The sequence below is a fragment of the Nycticebus coucang genome, chromosome 20 (genome assembly GCF_027406575.1).
Source record: "Nycticebus coucang isolate mNycCou1 chromosome 20, mNycCou1.pri, whole genome shotgun sequence".
In the NCBI taxonomy this organism is placed as follows: domain Eukaryota; kingdom Metazoa; phylum Chordata; class Mammalia; order Primates; family Lorisidae; genus Nycticebus; species Nycticebus coucang.
Genome location: NC_069799.1, coordinates 48452345 through 48478745, shown reverse-complemented (window position 1 = coordinate 48478745; position 26401 = coordinate 48452345). Strand labels below are relative to the sequence as shown.

At 42.9% G+C, this 26401-nt stretch overlaps 1 protein-coding gene and 1 long non-coding RNA gene across 3 annotated transcripts in view; one reads left to right on the top strand and one right to left on the bottom strand.

The window, feature by feature from the left end:
- The window catches only part of LOC128572979 (uncharacterized), a 76010-nt gene extending 57525 nt beyond the window's left edge, over positions 1-18485 (bottom strand). The window contains exon 1 of the long non-coding RNA XR_008376288.1: positions 18079-18485. This is a non-coding gene — a long non-coding RNA (uncharacterized LOC128572979). The remainder of the gene's footprint in view (positions 1-18078) is intronic.
- Positions 18486-18656: 171 nt separating this feature from the next.
- The window catches only part of APBB1IP (amyloid beta precursor protein binding family B member 1 interacting protein), a 97171-nt gene continuing 89426 nt past the window's right edge, over positions 18657-26401 (top strand). For both annotated transcript variants that reach the window (XM_053573145.1, XM_053573146.1), the window contains exons 1-2: positions 18657-18881; positions 19063-19254. The gene's annotated coding sequence lies outside the window, so the exon portion shown is untranslated. The remainder of the gene's footprint in view (positions 18882-19062; positions 19255-26401) is intronic.

Genomic DNA, 26401 nt, shown 5'->3' with positions numbered 1-26401 from the left:
CTAGGATGTGGTCGATTTTGGAGTATGTTCCGTGGGCTGATGAGAAGAATGTGTATTCAGTTTTTTGGGGATGAAATGTTCTGTAGATGTCTGTTAAGTCCAGATGTTGAATGGTTAAGTTTAAATCTAGAATTTCTTTGCTTAGCTTCTTTTCGGAAGATCTATCCAGCAGTGCTAAAGGGGTGTTAAAATCTTCAACTACTATGGAACTGGAGGAAATCAAGTTGCTCATGTCTGTTAGAGCGTCCCTCAGAAATTGACAGGCTTTCTGGTTTGGTGCGTAAATATTAATAATTGAAATCTCATCATATTGAGTGTTACCTTTAACAAATATGAAGTGTCCATCCTTATCCTTCCTTATTTCAGTTGGTTTAAAGCCTATTGCATCTGTGAATAGGATTGCAATGCCTGCTTTTTTCTGCTTTCCATTTGCCTGGAGTACAGATGACCATCCCTTCACCTTGAGTCTATATTTGTCTTTTAATGCAAGATGCAATTCTTGTATGCAGCAAATGTCTGGCTTGAGTTTTTGTATCCAGTCAGCCAACCTGTGCCTCTTTAGAGGACAATTTAAACCATTCACATTAATTGAGAATATTGATAAGCCTTTCAATAGTCTGGTGGACATTTTTAATCCTTTTGCGACTGTGGAAGTTGGAATTTGATCAAAATTTTCTGGGTGAGTTTACTTTTGTGGTGGAAGATTATGCTGGTCTTTATGGAGGATAGGTCTGAGAATATCCTGGAGGGCTGGTTTAGTTATGGCAAATTTCTTCAAAATGTGAATGTCATTGAAGTATTTAATTTCTCCATCATAAATGAAACTCAGTTTAGCTGGGTACAGGATCCTGGGTTGAAAGTTATTTTGTTTTAGAAAATTAAAAGTCAATGACCATCCTCTTCTAGCTTGAAAGGTTTCAGCAGAGAGATCTGTAGTTATTCTAATATTCTTGCCCTTGTAGGTGATGGTTTTCTTTCATCTAGCTGCTTTCAGAATTTTCTCCTTCATATTAACTTTAGTGAAATTGATTATAATGTGTCTGGGGGATGTCTTATTTGGGTTGAGTCGTGCTGGAGTTCTGAAACTGTCTGCTATCTGAATTTCAGAATCTCTTGGCATGTCTGGAAAGTTCTCGTTCATAATCTCATGGAGAGGAGACTCTGTGCCTTGTGAAGCCACTTCATCACTTTCAGGGATCCCCATAAGATGAATATTGGTTTTCTTCGAATTATCCCACAGCTCTCTGAGAGAGTGATCTATTTTTGCCCTCCATTTCTCTTCCTTTTTGAGAGTTTGGGAGCGTTCGAAAGCTTTGTCTTCAATGTCAGAAATCCTTTCTTCTGCTTGCTCCATTCTATTACTGAGGGATTCTACTGTGTTTTTCAGATCTTTGAGGGCTGCAACTTCTTGTCTCAATGTGTCAAAATCTTTGGTCATTTGGTCTTTGAATTCATTGAATTCTTGAGATATCTTTTGAGTTACTGCTTGGAATTCTAATTCGATTATTTGCTATCCAGAAGTCCCTTGCTAACTCCCTGTATCCTCAAAGGGATGATTATAGGCAGATCCCACCAGCCAGAGATGCCTGGAGTCTTATCTCCCCAGACTCACCGTGCCTGTTGCAGGGAAGCTGTTACTCGGCCTCCATCTTGAATTGTTCTCCTAGTAGTCTCCGTAATTTTTAATGAATTTTTAAATAAACAGTGCAAGTTGTTTTTCTTTTCTTTCTTTCTTTTTTGAGACAGAGTCTTTCTATATCACCCTCAGTAGAGTGCTGTGGAATTGTAGCTCACAGCAAACTCTTGGGCTCAAATGATCCTCTTGCCTCAGCCTCCTGAGTAGCTCGGACTACAGGTGCCCACCATAATGCCCAGCTATTTTTAGAGAGGAGATCTCACTCTTGCTCAGGCTGGTCTCAAACCTGTGAGCTCAGGCAATCCACCTGCATCAGCCTCCCAGAGTGCTAGGATTACAGGTATGAGTCACCACATCCAGCCAAGCAGTACAATTTCATAGGGAAACTTTAGTAGAAATAAAAAGGTCTGATGATTATAACCACCTATCTACACCCCTGCTAACGACTGACTTGAAAAGGGTAGAAGGCAAAAGAAACAAAGTAGAGATAAAAGCAAGTGGAGACATGTAGGAGTTCCTGAGAGTTTTAAGAATAAGCAACTGGGAGCCGAGTGGGGTGGCTCATGCCTGTAATCCTAGTGCTCTTGGAGGTTGAGGTGGGTGGATACCTTGAGCTCACAAGTTCAAGAGCAGCCTCAGCAAAAGCAAGACCCCCATCTCTACTAAAAAATAGAAAAACTCAGGCAAGAGGATTACTGGAGCCCAAGAGTTGGAGATTGCTGTGAGTTATGATGTTATGGCACTCTACCCAAGGCGACAGCTTGAGACTCTGTCTCAAAAATAAATAAATAAATAGGCAACTAATAAAAGTATAACCCAATGTTTGAAAAAAAGCCCAAAGTGCTCATAAAAAGCAGAAAAGGATCAAGAGTACAGATAAACATGATGAAAAAGAAATAAATGTCAGGGCCAGGTACAGTGGCTCACACTTATAATCCCAGCATTTTGGGAGGCCAAGGCACGTTAATTGTCTGAGTGCACGGTTTCCAGACCAGCCTGAGCCAGAGCGAGACCTCACCTCTAAAAATAGCCCGGCATGTGGTGGGCTCCTGTAATCCCAGTTACTTGGGAGGCTGAGGCAAGAGAATCACTTGAGCCCAGGAGGCTGAAGTTGCTGTGAGCTAGGATGCCACAGCACTCTACCAAGGGGAACAAAATGAGACTCTGTCTCAAAATAAATAAATAAGTAAAAAATAAATAAATATCAGCAAACTAATATTGATAGTTTCAGCATTTTCATGTTTAACTTCATTGTTTAATCCAACTTTAATTGATAAAATGCCTATTATCATTGCTTTAGTTAACCCAATAAGTGAGAAGTATCAATCTGTCTTAAAGTGTTATTGTGAGCTTTGCTTAAGCTAAAACTAGTACATGTTGACTTGAAGTTAGATGCACATAATTTTTGTGGCGTTTATTTAGTAACATGCTTTCTTGTCCAATAAATGGTAAGAACTCCCGAATATGCCACAATACCTAGTTAAAATTAGAGTTATTTAAGTCCAGCCTGCAGGAAGTAAGACTATGAATCGGACTACATTTCCTACAGATTCTAAAAAGAGAGACTGGGTCTTCTTTTTATGAAAATGACAGTTTACAATGACTCAAATATATTTCAAAAGCACGGTTCTATTCGACTTTGATTTCACAATATGTAAATATTGGACAGAGCTCTTCCAAGACAGTTCAGAATGTGTCAGTAGGATTTTTTTATTCTCCAAAGATGTTGGGAGGCAATCCATCAAATAGATATGCTGGTCCCTTTTCCCGGAGCAACCTGACTGATCCTTCAGTGAACACCATCAGGAAAAACAGATCATGGCCTGGTTGTGGGCCTCAAAGGAAGAAAGGAAAGTTAATGAGCCCACAGTCTTCCTCTGGGTGTCTGACCACATTTGCTGAGCAATTGTGACTGGTTACATAGTGAGCCAGCTGATTTAAAGTAATGTTAACTGTATTCCATGAATGAATCAGCTCTGGATTAAAAGCAACGTTAAAATTTGCAGTAAATCTAAAATACTTCTGAGCAACCAACTGGAAGAAACCAGCTATGTCTGTTTCTCACCTGATTTAAGCAGGTGGAAATACAGTTTGTTTCAGACAGCTCCAGAGGGTGATCCTGTCTTGGAAACAGTGACCGAAAGAGCAGGAGAAATTGCCAATGGGATCCAGATGAGGGTAAACATGCTTATACCAGAGCTGTCTCTAAAACATTGAACAGGGCACTGAGCCGAGGAAGGAATCACATAATCCCTCAGATCTCCAGGCTGGCCTGGTTGTTCCCGAGTGGAGAGTGATGTGGCTTGGTAATTTATGCCTCATTGCATAAGTTCATCATTTCCACATTGGTACAATTCCTGCTGATATAAGCAATCAAGGAAGACCCTTACGGACAGCAGTAAAACCCAGGGAATACAAGGTTCAGTGGAAAACAAACTCGATGGGACGACATCTAGAAGATAAGGCCCTCCCATCATGGGTAGACTGGTCACATGTGGCTCAGATAGTTCACTTTAAATGTAGGATGAGTTTCTTTGGTAATATATCACTGTTACAATCTGTGCCTTCGCAGCCACCACCCCTTGTGTCATGAGACAACCAAAACAAACTGAGCAGGCATGCAAAGATCATCCAAATGGAAAGCTTTGCTTTGGTTGCAAAGCTGATTAGGACTCCTGAGGCTTAACTCAAGGCCACGGCAAGGTTCCAGGTATGCAAACTGCTGACACCAAATGCTCCAGAAGTGCCTCCCCCAGGTGGCCCAATCCCAGCTCCACTGAGCTCAGGCTTCTCCTGGTTGTTACTTAACTTTAAAGGGAGGTGATGAGGATTTCCACAGTTAAGCTTTATGGCAAATTGAGGTCAATCCATAGTAAATGGAGTTGATACTATGGAACATAGTATCTTTCTTTTTAGGCTTAAACAGAAGGCCAGGCTGAGGGTAACAAAATCTGCATCCCAGGTCCTGACACGCTGGTTTCCACCAGGCTCTGTACAAGTCACACATGATAAGCCTGACATTCTTGGACTTCTTTACCAAAAAAAAATAGCTGCCACAACTCATTTTCTAATGAGATAGGAATTTCATCTTTAATATTCCTCTCTCATTACAGAAGAGAAAACACAACATTTGGAAGCACAGCTTGGCAGGAGGGATACCAGATGTTTCTTAACCTTACCCTGACCCCAATAATTGAGTATACTAGCTGTCCACATTTCTGTTCACATTTCATCATTAACTTCTGGTCCTTTCCCCATCAATGGGAAGTAGGCTGAGGCTTAGCAGATGAATGAGAAAACTAGTTTTCTTAAAACTTAAGAATATTCTTCCTTAACTAAATAGCAAGTAGTATCACTTTCAATCAGATCAAGTCCTTTATTCCTCAAACTCTTTTCCTTTTTAAACATTTGTTTTGCACAAACATTTGGAAAGTATACTAATTGAATTAGTTCCTTCTGGAAGGATGTCTGGAGAATACTTAGAGACCTAAAAATAGACCTGCCATTCGATTCTTTAATTCCTTTACTAGGTTTATACCCAGAAGACCAAAAGTCACAATATAACAAAGACATCTGTATCAGAATGTTTATTGCAGCCCAATTCATAATCGCTAAGTCATGGAAGAAGCCCAAGTGCCCATCGACCCACGAATGGACTAGCCAATTGTGGTACATGTATACCATGGAATATTATGCAGCCTTAAAGAAAGATGAAGACTTTACCTCTTTCATGTTTACATGGATGGAGCTGGAACATATTCTTCTTAGCAAAGTATCTCAGGAGTGGAAGAAAAAGTATCCAACGTACTCAGCTCTACTATGAAGCTAAATTATAGCTTTCACATGAAGACTATAACCCAACTATAGCACAAGACTATGGGGAAAGGGCTAAGGAAGGGGAAGGGAGGGGGGAGGTTTCGGTGGAGGGAGGGTAATGGTAGGGGCCACATCTACGGTGCATCTTAGATGGGTACAGGCGAAACTTACTAAATGCAGAATACAAATGCGTACATACAGTAACTAAGAAAATGCCAGGAAGGCTACGTCGAACAGTTTGATGAGAATATTTCAGATTGTATATGAAACCCGCACATTGTACCCCTTGATTGCACAATGTACACAGCTATGATTTAACAATAAAAAAATAAAATAAAATAAAATAATAAAATAAAATGTTCTAACCTGATTTAACCTATTTTAACCTAAATTTTCAAAAGACAACTAGTCTGAAGGGAGGGGAAGAAAACAAAAAACAAAATAGAATGAAAAACCAAAAAATTTCTAAAGTATAAACATCAATCTTATTTATGCAATAATTGGCGAGATAGTCATACTGTGAATTCTAGTGAACTCTTACTAAATCTATCCTGATTCAAACTAAACATGCTTCAAGTTCAGGCAAGACTCCAAAAACCTCAGATACAGCCTACCGAACATCCTAATCTAATCAGATGACAGACTAAAATGAGAACAGCTGTCCACTCCCAAAGAGGATTTGTATTGTCATATAATTCTCTGGTCTTTGGGTGATAAATGGGAAGGGAATTACAGGAACCTCAAGGCCATCCACCAGTCAAGAGTCACTTCAGTTCCCCATCAGCCTTCCAGTCTCTAATGGAAACACACTCCCCTTCACATTAGCGGTTTCTACTCCTAATCATCTTCTTGCTTCCTAGAAGTAGAGAGGGATACAGAAAGGATGAGCTCTTCTCTCTCGGCCCAGAAGGAAGAAGGGGCAGCAGAAGTCTCTAGGCTCTTCCCTCAGCTCCGTGAGTTCATTCCACAATGGGAAGGGTCTTGGGACCACAGCCCTTGACTCCCCTTTTCTGCCACAAAGAAATGGACTCTGCAACAGGGAGAAAGTAGCCCAGAATTTAACCCTGATAATGAATTCTGCCATCAGAGAGCTGGTCCTAACCTTTTCTGAGTCGGGTCAGTCACCTGCACTAATGAAAGAAAACCTCCAAAAAACCCAAGTAACCTAACTTAGGGCCTTTTGGCTTTCAAATGCTTTGTTAAGTTCCTTTGCATCGCCTTTACCTTCTGAATCGTAGTCTGCCTTGATAACTATTAAAATATCTTTGTGTTTTTCAGAGAACTCACAGGCAGATGATAGAGGAAACCCCCCAAAATATTCAGAGTGGTTAAAGGAAGGCAATTTGGAACAAGAATTTTCACCAGAAAGTCCGGAAATTTACTAATCCTAAGCCAGGATTAACTGCTTATACTCGAGTTCACATGAATGAACAGGAGTTTGAAAAGACCTCAATGATCTGATCTAAGCCTGTTATTACCCTTTCTCACATTTTAATAAAAAATAGGTGCTGCTTAAATATATTACATACAGTGTTCAGACATTTTATCTTTTCACCATATATATTTGGAGAGTTGATGCATGCATCTCTGTCCTGAAAATTATCACTGTGAGATACAAAAACAGAAATAAATTATTTAAGTACATCATAAGGTTGATTTGATCAGCTAGTTTTGAGGAAATTTCTCACTCGACTATGAAAAAACAAAGAAATTTAGAACCAGAAGTACCAATGGAATTTAGATACATTCTGTTCGCAAATATGAATATAAGATGTTATTTACCTTACACTAGCTTTACCACCGTATTTTTGGCAAAAATTTTCAGGTTGCTCATTTCAACATTAACTTGAAATATGTTACATTAACTTGTTTTTATACCCACTGAACTTAGTCATAATGACTTCAACTTTCGGGAATGTAGCCTATTGCCTCACAGAGGTGTTTTAAAATCCCTAATTATAAAAGACAATATTTTTCCTGGCAAATCCAATCTGACTTAGTAGAACATTCAGACATCTTGGGGTGGGGAGAAGCTCAGACATCTTGGGGTGGGGAGATATGAAGTACATTTTTTGCACTGGGATATCTTCTTTTGGAAATTGCAAAATTCTTAAGTTTCACAAAGGCTGACATTTCCCCAACAGTCATCATTTTTGTGTCATCTTCAATTTTCTGTGCAGAGTCTGGCTCCTGGAAATGATTTCAGACCTGTTTCTGTTGCCCCTAAAAGGAGTTTCAAAATAACACTGGATGTCCTTGTGCAAGCTACAGAGAGACAGCTCGACAGTATCAAAGAACACACCATACTAGACTTTTTTCAGACTCATTACTTCTTACTTTTTTTTTTTTTGCTGGTCTTGAATAGCTTGTTGCTAACTAATCAATATTCACTGTTGTTTTGTGAATCTTTGCTGCAAATCATCAATAACTGTGTGCTGCCTCTTTAGCATCTCAACAAATTTTTCTTATCCTTTTGCAAGCTCCAGTTGGAAGACCAGCACGCCTGCACATGAAATTTCACTTTCTCCTGTACTTCTCCTGCATAACTGCTCTTTGTTTTCCATTCCAGCTTCAGCACTGTAAAAAGATACATGCTGAGTTTAAAATGGCAGTTTTTAATAACATAACACCCTGTTTTAGGTAGGTTTTTGCTCTTTTTTTTTTTTTTTTTTTGAGACAGGGTCTTACTTTGTTGCCCCATGCTAGAGTGCTGTGGCATCAGAGCTCACAGCAACCTCAAACTCCTGGGTTCAAGCAATCCTCTGGCATTAGCCTCCCATGTAGCTGGGACTGTAGGCGCCCACCACAATGCCTGGTTAGTTTTTCTATTTTTTTAGTAGAAACGGGGACTCACTCTTGCTCAGGCTGGTTTCAAATTTCTGAAGTTCAGGCAATCCACATCTTGGCCTCCCAGAGTGTTAGGTTTACAGGTGTGAGCCGCCACACCCCACCTATTTCAGGTAGTTTAAACTTGAAATCCTAAGTATTCCAAATATTTTAGCTGTGACCATGGTTAAGCTTTAGGCTCTTTGTTCATTTGAATGTACAAAAAGATTACTTAGGGCATCAAAATTTAATAGATGCTCCTTAAAATCAAAATTAATAGACTTTGATATAAAATATATTTGGGGGGCTGAGAACAGTGATTCATATCTGTAATCTCAGCACTTTGGAAGGCAGGAGGATCACTTACATCAAGGTGCTCAAGACCAGCCTGGGCAACATAGTGAGACCCCATCCTAAAAAAAAAATTTATCTGGGTTGTGATGGCATGAGTCTATCATCCTAGCTACTCAGGAGTCTAAGACAGAAGGATCACTTAAGCCCAGGAATTTGAAGTTATAGTGAATTGTGATCATGCCACTGCACTCCAAGCTGGGTGGCAGAGCAAGACCCTGTTTCTAAAAAATAAAAGCAAATAACAAAATTTAAAAAACACTATTTGGTTTTAAATTTCACACACAATCATAGCTCCATGCCACTTAGCCTGTGGTTCCCTGAAGCCATCCATGGAATTGAATTAGCCACAGGAGAGAACACCATGATGCCGAAAATGCTAACTTTACAGTTAATCATGACCTTTAGAGAGACGGATAAAGGGCTCAGAGCTTTGCATATGTTTATTCATTTGGTCATGAGTGGTGACAGGTGTGTTCATTTGTGTGTGCATCTGTGCGTAGGCACTTAGGCACTTGTCCAGAGAATAACCAATCTGATAAGACACAAGCTCTGATCATTTCTTGCCCATAAATAAATGGCTTGTTATGGAAGTACACACACACACACACAGGCAACTAGCAGATTTTAAAAACAAACAACTTAGCCTGGATGGAAGTGGAACACATTATTCTTAGTAAAGCATCACAAGAATGGAGAAGCATGAATCCTATGTACTCAATTTTGATACGAGGACAATTAAGGACACAGTGCGGGTGGGGGAAGTGGACAGCAGAGAGAGAAAGAAGGAGGGAGGAGTGCGGAAAGGAAGAGCAGAGAGAGGGAATAAGGGAGGGGGTGGGGTCTTGGTGTGTGCCACACCTTCTGGGGGCAAGACATGATTACAAGAGGGACTTTGCCTAACAAATGCAATCAGTGTAACCTGGCTTATTGTACCCTCAATGAATCCCCAACAATAAAAAAAAAAAAAAAGAACTACCATAAAAACATAAATAAATAAAATAAAAATAAAAACAACTTAGAAAGAAGTTAGGAAGTTAAATTGAGAAGACTAAAACAATAACCGTAACATACCACGGTTCTCTCTTTATTTCTAGTCTCACAAAATTTGTTTTGTGCAACTCCATGGCTAGGCAGTTGACTGCTAATGTTTCAGATAATTCTGCTAAAAAAAGTTACACTATTTCAGAAAAGAGAGTGAGAGATTTTGTCTAATACCTACAGATATAAAGTAACCAGTAACTATACTTAATAACCAATTTTACAGAAAAATCAATAAGTGGGCCTAAGAGCTGAACTAATGTTTATAGTTTTAAATAGGCCTTCTAGGGGAGGGAGAAAAACATCCCAGCCACAGATGTTTTTCTAAAAAATAAAAAGGCAAGAACAGTGGCTCATACCTATCGTCCTAGTACTCTGAGAGGCCAAGGCAGGTGGATTGCTTGAGCTCAGAAGTTTGAGACCAGGCTGAGCAAGAGTGAGACCCCATTTCTACCAAAAATAGAAAAATTAGCTGGGCGTCATGGTAGTAAGTAACCTATAGTCCCAGTTACTCAGGAAGCTGAGGCAAGAGGATTGGTCAAGCCCATGAGTTTGAGGTTGCTGTGAACTATGATGTCACAGCATCATAGGGTGACAGAATAAGACTCTGTCTCAGAAAAAAATAAAAATAAAAAACAAAAAAGGCTAACTTGAGGGGGGTTGTACGTAGATTTTCTAGACATTATTTCATGAAAGCACTTAGCCAGCCCTGAAATGCTCAAAGAAATTATATAGTAACATTTGGGTTAAGAAATATCCAACCTTAAAGCTTCTATTTTGATAGTATAAAAAGCGTATGACTGGCTCGGCTCCCGTAGCACAGTGGTTACAGGACTGGCCACATGCACCAAGGATGGCGGGCTCTAACCCAGCCTGGGCCAGCCAGACAAAATGACAACTGCAACAAAAACAATAGCCAGGCGTTGTGGCAGGCGCCTATAGTCCCAGCTACTTGGGAGGCTGAGGCAAGGGAATGGCTTATGCCCAGGAGTTTGAGGTTGCTGTGAGCTGTGATGCCACTGCACTCCACCCAGGGGAACATAGTGAGGCTCTGTCTCAAAAAAAAAAAAGAGTAGGACATGCACTTAAATAGTAGGACACAAACAAAAATGCTAAAACTTCTACCAGCAATACTTTGAGGTTTCCCTATGGAAAATTTCTTAAAGGTTTTGTTTGGGGTTTTTTTCACACTACGTAGATGGTAACATTTTTGCTAAAACTCAGTGACTTTTTGCTCACAGTGGTCAGCCCTCCACAATCGTGTATGTGACCAACCTCAAATCAAAAATATAGTACTCCAAAAAAATGGCTAGTTGCCCCTGTATTTAATTTGTACTGTCTTGTTTTCTGGTTATTATTTTGTAAGCAATACGATATGTAGTTTAATAACTATTTACACTTAGAAAATACCTGAAAATGCTTAAATGAGAAATTGTCAATAAGTCACCTGACCTTATACAAATGCTCAACTTCACGAGCCAGCAGGGAAATGCAAATCAAACCAGTGAAATATCATCTTGCCCCAGTTAGAATAGCTTTTATTTTAAAAATAAATAAATTAGTACCACCACCATGGAAAACTGATGATTTCTCAAAAAACTAACAATAAGTTGACCATAAAATCCAGCAATTCTGTTATTGGATATTTACCCAAAAGACAGGCAATCAGTATCAGAAAGACAACTACACCCCCATGCTGATTTACAGCACCTGTTCAAAATAGCAAAGATAGGGAAGCAACCAAAGTGTCAACAGACACATAAGAAAAACATGGTATATACACATGGAATAAGATTGGGCCACAGCAACGAACAAAATCATTTGAGGTCATTATGTGAAGTGAAATAAGACAAGCACAAAGTCACATAGTTCTCACTCCTATGTGGGAGCTACAAAAACAGTTGCTTTTATGGAGATAGAGAGGTTGGCTACGGGGTACAAACATAGAGTTAGATCAAAGGAATAAGTTCTAAGGTTACTTGTAGCTTTTTTCTTTATTCTTAGGTTTATTGGAGGCATGACATAAAATTCTCCTTTGCTCAGAGAAACATAATTAAAACTCCCATGCAAAGACGGTTGCCTCCCTAGAAGTCTCAAATAACTTGGAAGTCAAGGTCAAACTCAGATTTCCGGGTCACATCAGGCCCAGCTGAAGGGGTCCAGACCATTTTGTTTTGTAACAGCTTTATGGAGGTGTAATTAATATATAAAAAAAAAACCTTGCCTGTGGTCCATGTATACCATTTGACGGGTTTGAACACCAGTTACATTCTGGACATGTTCCGCAGTGCCTGTCGCATTCTCTGGTGGCCTTCTCCCATCCCAGCCCACCTGGGCTACTGTCTCATGGCCTTATCCCCCAGGGTCTGGGCCACCAGCCGGGAAGTTCGCAGCAAGATCTGGTTCCTGGTCCTGGGCCGGCCGCGGAGGCTGCTTCTGCCGAGCTCTGCTGCCCGGCCACCTGCCCCCCACCCTGGCCACCTGTCCCCTCCGGTCAGGGCCGCCATGGCTTTGGGGGGCCGGATGGTGCCATGCGTCCCTGGAGCACATGGTGCCCTTGGCTCTCGGGGATCCCAGAGGCCAGAACCTTACCCAGGTGGAGGGCGAGGCTACCGGGGCTCCAGCTGATCACCCGGCAGGCTCTACTCAGGCAGCTGCGCCCCACGTTGCACGGACTGAGCCTCAGGCGGTGCAAACTCTGCCTCGCTCCAACTGGAGGCCGCACTGGGGTCTCTGAACACCAGCAAGCAGAGGCTGAGGTAGCCAAAGCCACGGCCCCCACAGTCCTAGCCCATCGTGGCCTTGAGTCCAGCGTCACAGCCACAAGGAGGAGGAGAGTGACAAAGAGCCACGGGCAGCGCGGCGCCCGAGTCCCAGCCTTTGCGCCTGTCTCCAAGCGTCAATCAAACATTTGGTTTAGCCAGGAAAACTACAAAACCCGGTAGTTCCGGAGCAGCGCGTCGTGGGTCACACTGTGGGGACTTGGTGGGAGAAACTCAGTTCCTGGCACTTAGAGATGCCCCTCCAGCCCGATGAGCCCTCCTCTCCGGGACATCGTCTGGGGACGCCGTCTTCCTGAATCCCTTCTTCCTGCCTGTTCACCCACGGTCTGGAAACTTCTCTGCTCTCATCTCCTTCTTCACGAGCCTCTCTTGGCCGTCGGTGTTCACCCGGGGAGCGGAGCGGCGTGCGCCGGGGTGCGCCGTCGTGCGCCGTCTTCCCCTGCAGCCCCAGCTGCGCGGCCTGGAGGCTCCTGCCAGGACTGGATGGAAACCCAAGTTTGAGCCCGAGGCAGCCCCACCGAGTGCCCTCCTCAGAAAGCCTAGCGAGGAATCTGTAACTGTGTGCATTCCTGAGATTTCTTCAGCGTTGGAGCTCCAAAGCACCCCACCTTTAAGCGAAGGTTCATAAGAAGCCCAAAGCACAAGGCCACGAGGATGAAAAGACTCAGGGCTTAGCAGAGACCGCCTGGGATGAGCAGCAGGTTTGAACCAACACAGATCCATAAATGAGGCTCCTGCCCTACTCGCCACACACATTCCTTTGCCCTCCTCCTCTCTCTCCCCTCACTGGACTTTTCGAGCTATTCCAATGAGCACTTTATTTCTGTTACTACTTAAATTTTTAAATTTTTAATTACAGTAACACCTCTGAACTTGACCACCCAAAAGGGCTGTAACGAACTGATCAGCATACAGAGGTGGTCAACATAAGGAACCAGGCCAGGGGTATACCATCTGTGGCCTGTGGTCCTCATGCTGATTTTATGAAGTTTTTGGGTTTTTTTTTTTTTTTTGCTTATCTGTGGTGTTAGAAATCAGGAAAAGTGTGCATGGACTTTATCTTTGCTAATCAGCTTTCATTACTATTTGTTTAGTGTGTGGCCCAAGATAGCTTCTCTTCTTCCAATGTGAAACAAACAAACAAAATAAAAAGCTTGGACACCCTGGGATTAGGCCTAAGTACTGATACATACATACACTAATCAAATCAGGGTAACTGGGGTATCCATGTCCTCAGACATTTATTTGTTGGGAACATTCCAATCCACTACTTTAGTTATAGTGAAGTATACCCTAGTTTATTGTTGATTACAGTCACTTTGCTGTGCTATCAAATCGTGTTCACTCTATCAAACAGTTTGTTCTCTCAAATTTGAGCTGCCTCATGAGTTTGCTGTTCTCCACAACCCCTGTTGCTACATATAGACCCAAAGTGGCTCATCTTTTTATTAAAAACAGAACAAAAAGCAAATAAAACGCTTTTCTCTTTTGAGGCTCACATCATTTGGCTAAACTACCCTGTCTACCTCCTTGGAACTGTCATCTTCCAAATTCCGAGTCTCCTCCTATCTCATTTCAAAATGCTGATACCCGCCTCCTTAACACCAGTCTTCAAGACTGTCTTAAATTCTGTCTCAGAGAGTCCACTGGCTCTTAGCTTCCTATCCAGTTAGCAGTCTGGCACTCTCAAAAGTATCCTGGTTTTAGCAATCAATTATGCTGCCACCCTAATCCAGAGTGGATTGAATCCTTAAATCCTGGAACAATATACATAACCCCATGGCCTCTTGCTTCCTTGATCACTACGGTCACCACCTGGATCATCCTGGACATAGTCAGCACCTAACAATATCACTACCTGCGTGTGGAAGCAAAATTCAATCCGCCTGCCTTCTGACCATAATAATCCACCCTTCTGGCTCATGTGTTCAGCCACTCCCATTACGGCCAGACTTTCTTCAAACCTCACAGTGCAGGACAGAGTCACAACTAAGCAGATCCCTTCTACCATAATCCGTGATCACAAGTTTCATATAGACTCTCAGGCTAACTGGAAATGGCAACCCAGTCTCCCATTCTCTGCTCTGCCCTTATCGAACGTTCCCCAGGCCCCCAAATCTATGTCCAGCCTACCTCACCCTCAGCAGATGAACCTACATCTTGCAAGGAAAATAGAGGCTTTAGACTGGAATTTCTTTATCTTACAACTATAAAAGAAGAAAATCCTTATCTATGCTAAGCCCACCGTCCTTCCTTCCTCTTATCTAAAGGCCCTTTCATTTATCACTGCTTAGACCCTACCGACTTCCTCGGTCTGGGGAACTTTTAACAGTTGATTATCCTCCCTCTCTTTCATGGTTCAACTCTTCCCTCATTTGGATTCTTCCTACTTGAAAGCCACTTATTTAAAATCAATAAAATCTTCCTCAATCCCATATCCCCCATCACTGCCTCCTATCACTCACCCCCTCCACATAAGCAAACTACTTTAAAAGGGCGATTTTGGTCATGGTGTTGTTTCTTCACATCCTTTGCTTTCCAGCTGCAACAATGGTCTTCGAGGTCATTAACTATTGCCAAAGCCAATGAGCACATCTCAGTCTTATCTGACCTGTCCTTTCAAAATCTCTGGACATCAATGTCCACTCCTTCTTGCTCTTGCAGCTTTCACAATACTATTTTCTCCTCATTTTGCTCCTTCCCCCTTTAAAGCTCTTCCTCTGTCATTTTTGCAGGCTTTGCTTCCTCTGCTTTGAACACTGAAGTTCCCTAAGGCTTAGCTGTGTCGTCTCTCTAAACAATTTCATGAATCACCACGCTGGTTACTCAAAATGTGTCTCTCTACCTCTAAATCACACTTCTCCTGTGAACAACAGAGCCTTCTGCACAACTCTGCTTGAAATCTCCACTTGGATGTCTCAAAGACTTGTCAAATTTGACTTGCTCAAAATAAAACTCATGATCTTCCCTTTACCAAATAGAAGGGCAGGGTCTCCTTCAGAGGGTCTCTTCTCTAGGACTAGCACAGGAAATCATCATTGTATAAGCCTGATTCTTGAAAGGCAAGAATCTGCCTCACTCTGGCCATTCCCAGTCATAACAAGCTCCTGCCAACTGCTCTTATCTCTCAGGTCCATTCATTTAATTTCATTTCCACTGCAACCAACCTAGTCGAAAGCATTATACAGTTGACCCCTAAACAACACAGGGTCAACACCACCTCTTCCTCCTCTCCAGCTACTCAACTTAAAGGTGATGAGGATGAAGACCTTTATGAGGATCCACTTCCACTTAATGAATATCTTTTTCTCTTATGATTTCCTTAGTAATGTTTTCTTTTCTCTGGCTTACTTTATTATAAGAATACAGTGTAGAATATGTGTAGCATACAAAATATGTGATAATCAACTGTGTCTGTTATCAGTAAGGTTTCTGGTCAACAGTATGCTATTAGTAGGTTAGCCCTGAAGGAGTTGAAAGTTATATGTGGATTTTCAATTGGATTGGGGGGGGGGGTGTTATTCTCCTAAAATCCAGTATAGTCCAAGGGTCAATTTTATTTTCTTGCCCAGCTTAGCTCAGAAGTCTTCCTGAATCTATTTTCTTCTTCTAATCAATCCCCTAAATTACAGCCAGAATGATTTTTCTAAAACACAAATCCCACCATCTGCCATCTTGAAATATCATTTACCACACTCATTGCTCTTAGGATGAGGAAACAGTCCTTGACATGGTCCACTCATGATCCTCAGTTTGTCCCTGCTGACATTTCCACCCAGCCTTGTCTGGAACCATTCACACTGGTTTACATTCAATTCCTAACTTTCTGCCACACCCCCCACCCTTGCCTGTCAGTAATGGCTGTTCCTTCTGCTTTGAAACCTGTATCTTGAATCCAAACTCTTTTCATCACTGTTAGGATACTAGCTAAAGCTCCCATCATCATTTGGCTGGGCTCTTGCCACCACCTACTGAGTAATCTCTACTTCTTCGCTTGCCTCATTCAACAGATTTTCCAATTGAAAGAACCAGACCAGTACCGTCTTAGGAGTTAAGTTTCGCTCACCCCCCACCCCCAAACCCCGCCATTTCATTCAGTAAGTTTCACCTTCCAGGCAAGCCCAGGCAATTCCCTGAAATCATGAGACAACTGCCCACCAATCAGGGACCCTCCCCCCCACCTAACCAATCCAGAAGCCCCCCCTTTGTTTCAGGCTGTGTAGGCCCACCCTCTGCACAGGACCATAAAACCCCCCTGCTCCAGAGCTCATGGCTCCTGGCTCAGATCTGTTGTAACAGACACCCCAGGAGTCCAAGCTCAAACTTGCAATAAAACGGCTCTTTTGCTTTTGCATCGGATTTGGCTCCTCCGTGGTCTTTGTGGGGATTTCGACTGGGCACAACACAATCACCAACCAGCCGTGGCAGGAGGAGGTGTTACAGCATAAGTCAAACTATACACTCAGCTGCTAAAAACCTTCCAATAGCTCCCCATAGCAATCAGTATAAACCCCAAAGTCCTCAACACTTGGCACAGGCTCTGCATGATCTGGTCCCTGCTCACCTCTGTCCCTAACCCTACCCTCTACCATTGCCCTACTCTTCCCAGACTTTCCAGCCACACCAGCTGCCTTCTCTCTAATCTCCTACATTCCATCTCAACACCTTTTCTGGTTCTTCCATCTTCTGGAAGGGTCTTCCAAGCTTCTGAGTGGCTGCCCCTTCTCATGACTTTGCAAGGAAAGGACCCCATCATACCACATCCCCTCCCCCTAAGAAAGTCATTCTCTATTCCGTTACTTGGTTTTACTTTCTATATAGCACTGGAGACACTGCTCAGAACCTCCCAGTGACTTCCCATCTCACTTTTTTTTTTTTTTGATATAGAATCTCACTTTGTCACCCTCAGTAGAGTGCTGTAGCATCATAGCTCACAGCAACCTCAAACTCTTGGGCTCAAGTGATTCTCTTGACTCAGCCTCCTAAGTAGCTGGGACTATAGGTGCCAACCACAACGTCTGGCTATTTTTACAGATGTGGTCTCGCTGTGACTCAGGCTGGTCTTGAACTCCTGAGCTCAGGTGATCTACCTGCCTTGGCCTCCCAGAGTGTTAGGATTACAGGCGTGAGCCACTGTACCTGGTACCTTCCCATCTCACTTATATGCAAGTCCCTTCCACAGCCCACAAGGTCACAGGTGGTCTGGCCACCTTTTTCTCTTTGATCTCGTCTCCTATCTGCCCGCCCCGTCCATACTGGCCCTCTCCTAACTGAGGGCCTTTGCATGTTCGGTTCCTTCTGCCTGGAATATTTTCATCCAAAAAACACAAAACGAATTAATCTCATGCCTTTTAGGTCTGACTCAAGTACTATTTATCAGATGTCTGTTCCTCAGTAACCCCAACCTATCCCTTACCTTTTAATTTACCTCAAAACATTTACACTACCTGACACGTCAAAAATTAATTTTCTTATTGTCTGTTTTCTGCCAATTTGCACGAGTGCAGAAATTGTTTTCTTCCTTACTGTTTCCATTGTTCTCAGAAGAGTAGCGGCTTACTAAACGGTTTCTCATTAAATAAATGACAGAACTATATGAACTCACCTAATAACTATGTGACTAACCTGTGTCTTTATGTCGCCACCACCTCCCCCACACTTAGGCGGTTGAAGTCACAGCATAGAGAGGAAGAGGGGGGTAATTCCACTACATTGACAAATCGCAACTGATTTTAACTTCTGCCTTTTTCGAGCCTCCCCAGCCACTTTCTCTCAGGAGACTCCGCTCCCAACAGTCACAGGCTATTTCCAGACAGTCCTTTGCTCTTACAAATCCTGAGACCACCAAGGGCTCCGCGCTTTGCGTCGCTTCTTCTGTCATCAGCACTTTGTAATTTAGGCCCGGAAGTGGGATGGCTGAGTCCAAGAGTGAATCCTTGTGTAAATAAAATGGATATTGCTGAATTCGACCACACAGGGTTCATCCCATTTTGCATTTTTTTGAGCAATGGAGCGCTGAGAGTGCCTGTCCCTCCACCGCCTCGCCCGCGCACTGAGTGTGGTTGAACTTGGAGGAGGAGGGGGGATTGCCAATCGGCTGCTTGAGAAACAGCCCCTGCTGAGGGCTCCCTTCCCTCCACCCCGCCCCAGGAAGAGACGGCTCGACACGCGCCTGTCACCTCTCCAGCCCGGCTGCGCGTCCCCTGCAGGGCGGGCTGCGGGCGGCAGGGTAGCCTTGCACAACTGGCCCGAAAGAGGAAGCTCAGAAAGGGCTGAAGTAAACACTTAGGAAGGCGGTTGCAAAATCAATCGGGTTCCCAGCCTGCTGCCGAACCATCCCTCGGCCCCAGGTCCCTAAGAGATCCAGGCTCCAAAGTCGGGTGGACTCGCCAGGGGACGCCCCGGAGAGAAGGGCGAGCGCGGCGCAGGTAGGGGAGGGCTGGGGTAGGAGGCGCAACTTTTCCCAGGATTAAGAGAGAAAAAAATTATTGGAAGTGATGGTGCCGAGGGTAATAAAACAAAGGAAATCGGGCGCAGACCCGATGCGTTAGAAAAAGCGGCCGCCAACTTAAAGAGTCCTTGATAGTACTTTTGTCCGTCTCGACCCAGGGGCCCTCCTGAAACCTCCATGCAAAGCGGCACGGCGAGCGCCACACGTCTGCGCGCTGCGTGGGAAGGGCAGGGCTGACAGCACTTCCTCCCGAGGCGGCAGACCTCCACCCCGGGTACAGCCGACTGGCCCGAGTCGCGTCGCGTCGCCGTCCCCGCCGGCGCCCCGCAGCGCCCAGCAGAGCCGTCGAGGTAAGTGGTGGCCGCCCGCCCACCCGGGAGCCCTGGGAGCCGCAGCCCGGGCCCCTCGGGGCTTATCGCTGCCCCCTGCGCCCAGCCCGTCGGGTCCGGCCTGAACGCGCGCGCCCTGCTTGGCACTTGAGGGCAACGGGTCTCAAGGCCTCTCCGGCGATGTCCGCACTTGGCCCACCTCGCGTGTCGGGGCTGGGGCTGGGACTCGCCTTCCCCGCGTTCTGTTTCATCAGATTTCACTGATTCAAAAAAAGAAAAAAAAAAAAAAAAGATTTCACTGCTTCCTGTCCAGGAAATAGCTACAAGGTCAAAGGCGGGACGGGTATGAACCCTCCTGTCCTCGGGGGCTCAAAGGAGCCGAAACCCGGCAAAGCCGGAGGAACTCATGGGGGCGCTTTCAGGCGCTGTAGGAGAAATGCACAGTCGTGTGAGAATTTTGAGTGTCAGTTCGCAGTCTGACTCACGTTAGCGTTTCCTTACTTTAAAACTTTCAGCCAACTGTTTCTTCTTTTCTAAAATAACTTCTCCTCTGAATTATTTTTGTTTTCATTACAAAATACGGTAGACATAGATTTGAACCCCAGGCGCAATTTCGTAATTTGTCTTGGAATGAACGTCTGGGATGCCATCGTGTCACTAAGAACCTCAGGGCGGGCGTCCCCCTGAAGACCTTGCCAGGTGTACCATTTATTTTCTTTCTGGGAAGGAATTTCTAGCTGTATACCACTGTGGAACCTGAAATGTTCCTAGAGCATTTGAGGGTACAGCGGTTCAAAAAAAGAGCTTTTAATGTAATCATTGAAGACAAAAAGGATGGAAAGAATAGAAGAAAATAATGTAAGGTCCCCTGGATGCTATTTCTGATGGTATAATGTAGCTTTAAAAAAAATAAAAGGCAACCTCCCCCATTCATTTCAAATTCTGAACCTCCAAACTGAAATTTCAAAAAGGGAAGTTTTGTCCTTTTGCATAAACCCAGAGTGGCAGTTTTCCCTCTGGCCTCCCTAAAATCCTGGTGAATACTGGCTGGTAAAATTAGCAGGGATCTGCTATGAAATCCTCTGTAACATCCTACTAGTGATACTTTTGCCTGCTCAATGTATTTTGAACAATCTAAGAAATTTAATGTCATCCTCAAGCTATTGATAATTTTTTCCACTGTTACTAAAATTTTTGTCTTTCCTGGGTATTTGGGAGAATTGGGTGCTAGCTCTGTATCTGCCCCTAACTTGATGGGGATGACCTTGTGTAAGGTGTTGAGCAAGAGTGAGACCCAGTCCCGGGCGGCGCCTGTGGCTCAAGGAGTAGGGCGCCGGTCCCATATGCCAGAGGTGGCAGGTTCAAACCCAGCCCTGGCCAAAAACCAAAATAAAATAAAATAGAACAGTGTGTTTTAGGAAAAAAAAAAAGAGTGAGACCCAGTCTCTAAAAATAGCTGGACATTGTGGCAGGTGCCTGTAGTCCCAGCTACTTGGGAGGCTGAGGCAAGAGAATCGCTTGAGCCCAAGAATTTGAGGTCGCTGTGAACTATGACGCCACAATGCTCTACTGAGGACCTCAAAGTGAGACTGTGTCCCAAAAAAAAAAAAAAAAGAAAAGTAGAATATTACCAATATGTCTCTTGGCCTTTTTCCAAGGACATGCCCCTTTTCCCTCTAGAGGTAATCATTATTCTGAATGTGCCAGTTTTTAAAAAGCATTTAAGAAGCATGTACATACGAGGTTGGTTCAGTTCTAAAATGCATCATAGGAAAAGTGTTACATACCTCATTGCTGAATATCACTACAGTCACCTTCAAAGTACTCCCCTTGACCACCTGGTGATAGTAGTGATATTCAGCAGTGAAGTATGTAGCACTTTTTCTAGGAGGAGTTCAAGAACTTAACTGTCTGACCTCATATATTTGTACAGGATGATGTCAAACAGAGGGTTGAGAGGATATTTGCACTGGGAAACTGGAATTAGAATCCCAGCTGGCTAGAGGCTTGGTAATAAACAGAGTGTATCATTAAGCAAAGGTAACTTACTTTTTAATAGTACTTTTTACTTACTAGGGATATGATTTTCTTAGTTATTATACTTTTAGGCACAAAAACTAAGTATGTTAAAAATGGTTAAGAGTAAGAATCACAAAAACAGTTGTATCTTAGTCATTCATGAAATGACTAAGATTCATCAGTAGAAAACTAGAATTTTTAAGTACAATAAAGGATGTGTAATTTAGGAACTGCCAAATTTTTTAAAAGTTTACTTAGATTTCCCCTTCCAATACAATTCAGCCATTTTCAATCAAAGACATGTGCTAAGCACTCTTCTCCATGCAAGGAGTATTTCTGGGTGAACAGAGGAGACAAAGACCTCTGCATCTATGGAGTTTATATTCTAGTGGAGAGATACAAATGATAACTGAAAAGCATAACAAATAAGAATATCATATCCCTAGTAAGTAAAAAGTACCTTAAAAAAGACAAAGCTGAGCAAGGTTAAATTACAGTATTAAATATGGAGGTCAGGCTTGGCCTCACTGAGCAGATAAGATTTCAGCAAAGGTTTGAAAGAGATGATGGTGTTGAACAAAACCTTATCGGGGGGAATAGTGTTTAAGCACAAGGAACAGCCAGTGCTAAGGCTGTGAGGCAAGGGCATGCAGGTGTGTTTGAGGAGAACAAGAAGGCCCATGTGGTTAGAGATGAATGTGAGCAAGGGAGAGACACACAGGAGATGTGGCTGGGGAGATATGAAGAGGACCAGGAGGTGACAGACCAGGGGAGTCTCACAGGCCATTACAGAACTTCAACTTTTATGCTCAGTGAAACTGATAGGCCATTGTGGGATTCTGAGAAGAGGGATAATGTGATCTGACTTAACTTTTCTTTCTTTCTTTTTTTTTTTTTTTTGAGACAGAGTCTCACTATGTTGCACTCAGTAGGAGTGCCATGGCATCACAGCTCACAGCGACCTCAAACTCTTGGGCTTAAGCAATTCTCTTGCCTCAGCCTCCCAAGTAGCTGGGACTCCAGGTGCCACAATGCCCAGTTTTTTTGTTGTTGTTGCAGTTGTTATTGTTGTTTTAGCAGGCCCAGGCCGGGTTTGAACCCACCAGACTCCATGTATGTGGCTAGGGCCCTACCCACTGAGCCACAGGTGCCACCCTGACTTTTCAAAGTCACTCTGGCTGCTTGAGAATATACTGAGGGGAACAGGGATGGACACAAGGAGCCCAGGATGACCTTTAGGGAGTTTGCATATATTTTGAAGGTAGAGCCAACGGGGTTTCCTGACAGAGGAGATGTTCAGTGTTCAAGGTCAAGGATGAGTCCAAATCTATTGTCCTAAACAACTAGAAGGTTGTGATTGTTACCAACCGACGTGGGGAAGTTGGAGGAGAGAAAATTAGAAGTTAAGATTCGGATATGGATATGAAATGCCAACTGGGAATACGGATGTGCGTATTACCTCTATCTGTAAGCTAAGGTCAGGCTAAGCAACTGTTTGGGGAGGTACTATCATTATTTGCATTTTGTAATTTACAAATGGGCCTGGTGCGGTGGCTCATACCTGTAATCCTAGCACTCTGGTAGGCTGAGGTGGGTGGATTACTTGAGCTCAGGAGTTCAAGACCAGCCTGAGCAAGAGCAAGACCCCATCTCTACTAGAAAAACTAGCTGGGCATTGTGGCAGGTGCCTGTGGTTTCAGCTACTTGGGAGGGTGAGGCAAGAGGATTGCTCAGGCCCAAGAGTTTGAGGTTCCTGTGAGCTAACGACACCATAGCACTCTGCTTATGGAAACAGAATGGGACTCTGCTAAATAAATAAATAAATAACAAATGACAATTTAGAGAGTTTAAGTAGTTTACTTGAGATTACATAGTTTAAGAAGTGGGCCAAAACACATGATCTTTGGCATCCTAAAGCCTTTAACCATTCTTTCAAAACGTGGTGAAAGGGTTGACCAGCAATCTTTATTATGTAGTGTAAAGAGGTCAGCTAATCAGAAATATTCCACCTTCATAGAACTCAAGACAATGAAAATTATTTTTAGTAAGTGGAAAGCAAGAAATGAATACTTTAAAGCTCCATATTCAAACCCTTGATGTGGACATTATCCAAGGCAAGATTTTTATGACTTGTTCAGAAACAAGATTCCGAGGAAGGAAGAGTTGGAGGTTGCTGTGAGCTATGACATCACGGCACTCTACCCAAGGCAGCAGCTTAAGACTCTGTCTCAAAAACAAAAAAAGGTATTTGGAAAACTGAAAATGGTTGGAAAGTAGATACTACGAGAGATTAGATAACTGACATTTCGTCTATCTTAGTTATTATTATAGTAAGTATAGAGGCAGGGCAATTATGAAATTAATATTTAGCAGAATGCTAATAAAAGTCATTAAGTCCCATTTAACGGACTGTGTTTCCCACAGAGCAAAAGTTCAGTCTTTTTAAGTGTTTTGTTAGGAATTGAGTTCAGAAAGAAAAGAACAAATTAATTATGTAAGCGCGGGGAGGAGGGGATCCCACAAAATCTTTTTCAGGTCATTTCACATCATACTATAGTGTATTATCACAATTAAGTTATTGATTAAATAAATTTATCTAAGGCTGCTATGTTTATAGTATTAACAAACCTGTTCATCTCTGCTGATGGCAGCATTGACCAATCAGCATAAACTGATTAGGTTTGGGGTGTATCTTTTTAAAATAATGACGTCCTTCTGATTAAATTCCACAAGTGGTATGGCTTAGCAAACCAAGACTGTTTCTTCATGTGTTTACTAAGGCCGTGATACTGTATTGCCCCTATTGTAAGCAACATACAGAAATGGTGTTGTGTAGGCCACGAACATGAGTAATTATAGAGCAGTGCAGAGAAAGGACGGCTGTCACATCCCTACGGAATGGACAGACTGAAACCCCAAGGCAGCTCACTGCAGTCATTGTTGCCCAAGAGTGGATTTACAGACTGGGGTATACGGTACTTAAACATATACTTCACTTAACACAAACTGTGCTCAATAGCTCAGCCTGTAATCTCAGCCACTTGCTGAAGCAGCAGGATCCTTTGAACACACAAGTTGGAGACAAGCCTGGGCAATGTAGTGAGATCCTATCTCTAAAAGCATAATAATTAGGCTGAATGAGGTGGCTCACGCCTGTAATCCCAGCACTCTGGGAGGCACTCAGGAGCATCAGGAGGTCAGGAGGTCAGGAGTCCAAAACCAGCTTGGGCAACAGCCAGACTCTATCTCTACCAAAAACAGAAAAATTATCTGGGTATGGTGATGTGGGTCTATAGTCTCAGCTACTCTGGAGGCTGAGGCAGGAGGAGGGCTTGAGCCTAGGAGTTTGAAGTTGCTGTGAGTTATGATGGTGCCACTGCACTATACCAGGGATGACAGAGTGAGACTCTGTGTCAAAAATAAAAAATAATAATAAAATGTTAAAGATAATAAAATTAATTAGCATGTGTCAATAGCCCTAGTTGATCAGGAGACGGAGGCAGGAGGATTGCTTAAGCCAGGAGTTCAAGGTTGCTATGAGTTATGATTCCACCACTGTACTCCAGTCTGGGTGACAGAGCAAGATTTCATATTAAAAAAAAAAAAAAGAAAGAAACTAAAAACTCTGCTTAACATAATATAATTGGAACTTTTTTTTCCTAGTTTCAACATACATTTATGAAGAGCCAAGCCAAAAATAAAAAAAAAAAAATAGATTAGGATATGGCCCCCAACCTCAAGAAGCTTCTAGTCTAGTGGAAAAGACAGACTTGTAAATAAATACATTACAGTTGTGCTCCGATAGGCACAGAAATAATATGGTGAAGTGATTACAGAAGAGGCATTATAGAGGGATGACCCAGAGGTGCTGAAAGATAAAGGTATTTCCAGGTGGCCAAATGGCATTAGGCTGCCCCAGGTGCCAAATGTGTGAAAGAGTTTGTCAGTGCTGGGGCAAAAAGCACAGTGGGAAAAACAATAGGGCAAATACGTTTTAATACTTGGTGAGTAATATTCAGAATACATTCATAAGATGCAGTCTTCCCAACGGAGCCTCTGTGAGTCAAATGCTGAGGCTTTTGCAATAACAGAAGTATGGTGCCTGGGACCAACACCCTCCAATAGAAATACAATGCAAATTACCTATGTAACTTTAAATCTTAAAAGAGCCACATTAGAAACAAACAAACAAAAAAAAAGACAAGTGACATTTGAATCATTTATCTAATTTAATGACATATGCAAAAATTGTCATTTAATTAATGTTCATTACGTGAAATTATGTGAAATTTAAGTAATGCGAGAATTTTTCCTGAAATATTTTATTCCTTTGTTTCATGCCATATCTTCCAAATCTGGTGGGTTTTTGTGCTATAGCACATCATGATTTAGATTAGTAGAATTCAGATGCTGGTGGCTGCCAAACTGGACAGCACAGATTTGGATAACTGCGCTAATCTTGTATCTTAGACTGTGTATTGACTGCGCAGCTGTGTGGAGGATATTAGTTAAATTCTGAAATATCCAGAATTTTTCAGAGAAAAAGAAGGGACCAGCGCTTGCTATTATGGAGCCTGTGCGTACAACCAGATTTCTATTTTTATTTTTACTTTTTTTTGGAGACAACTTCTTACTCTGTCACCTGGGCTTGAGCACAGTGGTGTCATCACAGCTCACAACAGCCTCAAACTCCCATGTTCAAGAGATCCTCTTGCCTAAGCCTCCCTAAGTAGCTGGAGTAAGGGCATATGCCACCACCCAGCTCATTTTTCTGTATTTTTGCAAAGAAGGGGTCTCACTCTTGCACAAGCTGGTCTGAAACTTCTGGCCTCGAGTGATCCTCCCACCTTGTCTCCCACAGGCGTGAGCCAGTGTGGCCCTTCAACCCGATTTTAATTCCTATTTAATCCTATATCCAAAATTGGGTTATTAACCCTCTAGCAATAAAAACAAACAGCCTCAAATTGTCATTGCATACTGTTCCTTTTATCCTTTCTTTCCTCCATCCTCCGCCCCACATATCTTATATTTTAAGGACTTTGCCTCAAAGTAACAGGGGCTGAAAAAGAACTAGAAATAAAGTAGAAAACCCACATCCGGCAAAATGTGATCTGTTGCCCTATGCAACCAGGGTGGCTGGCTCTTGTTT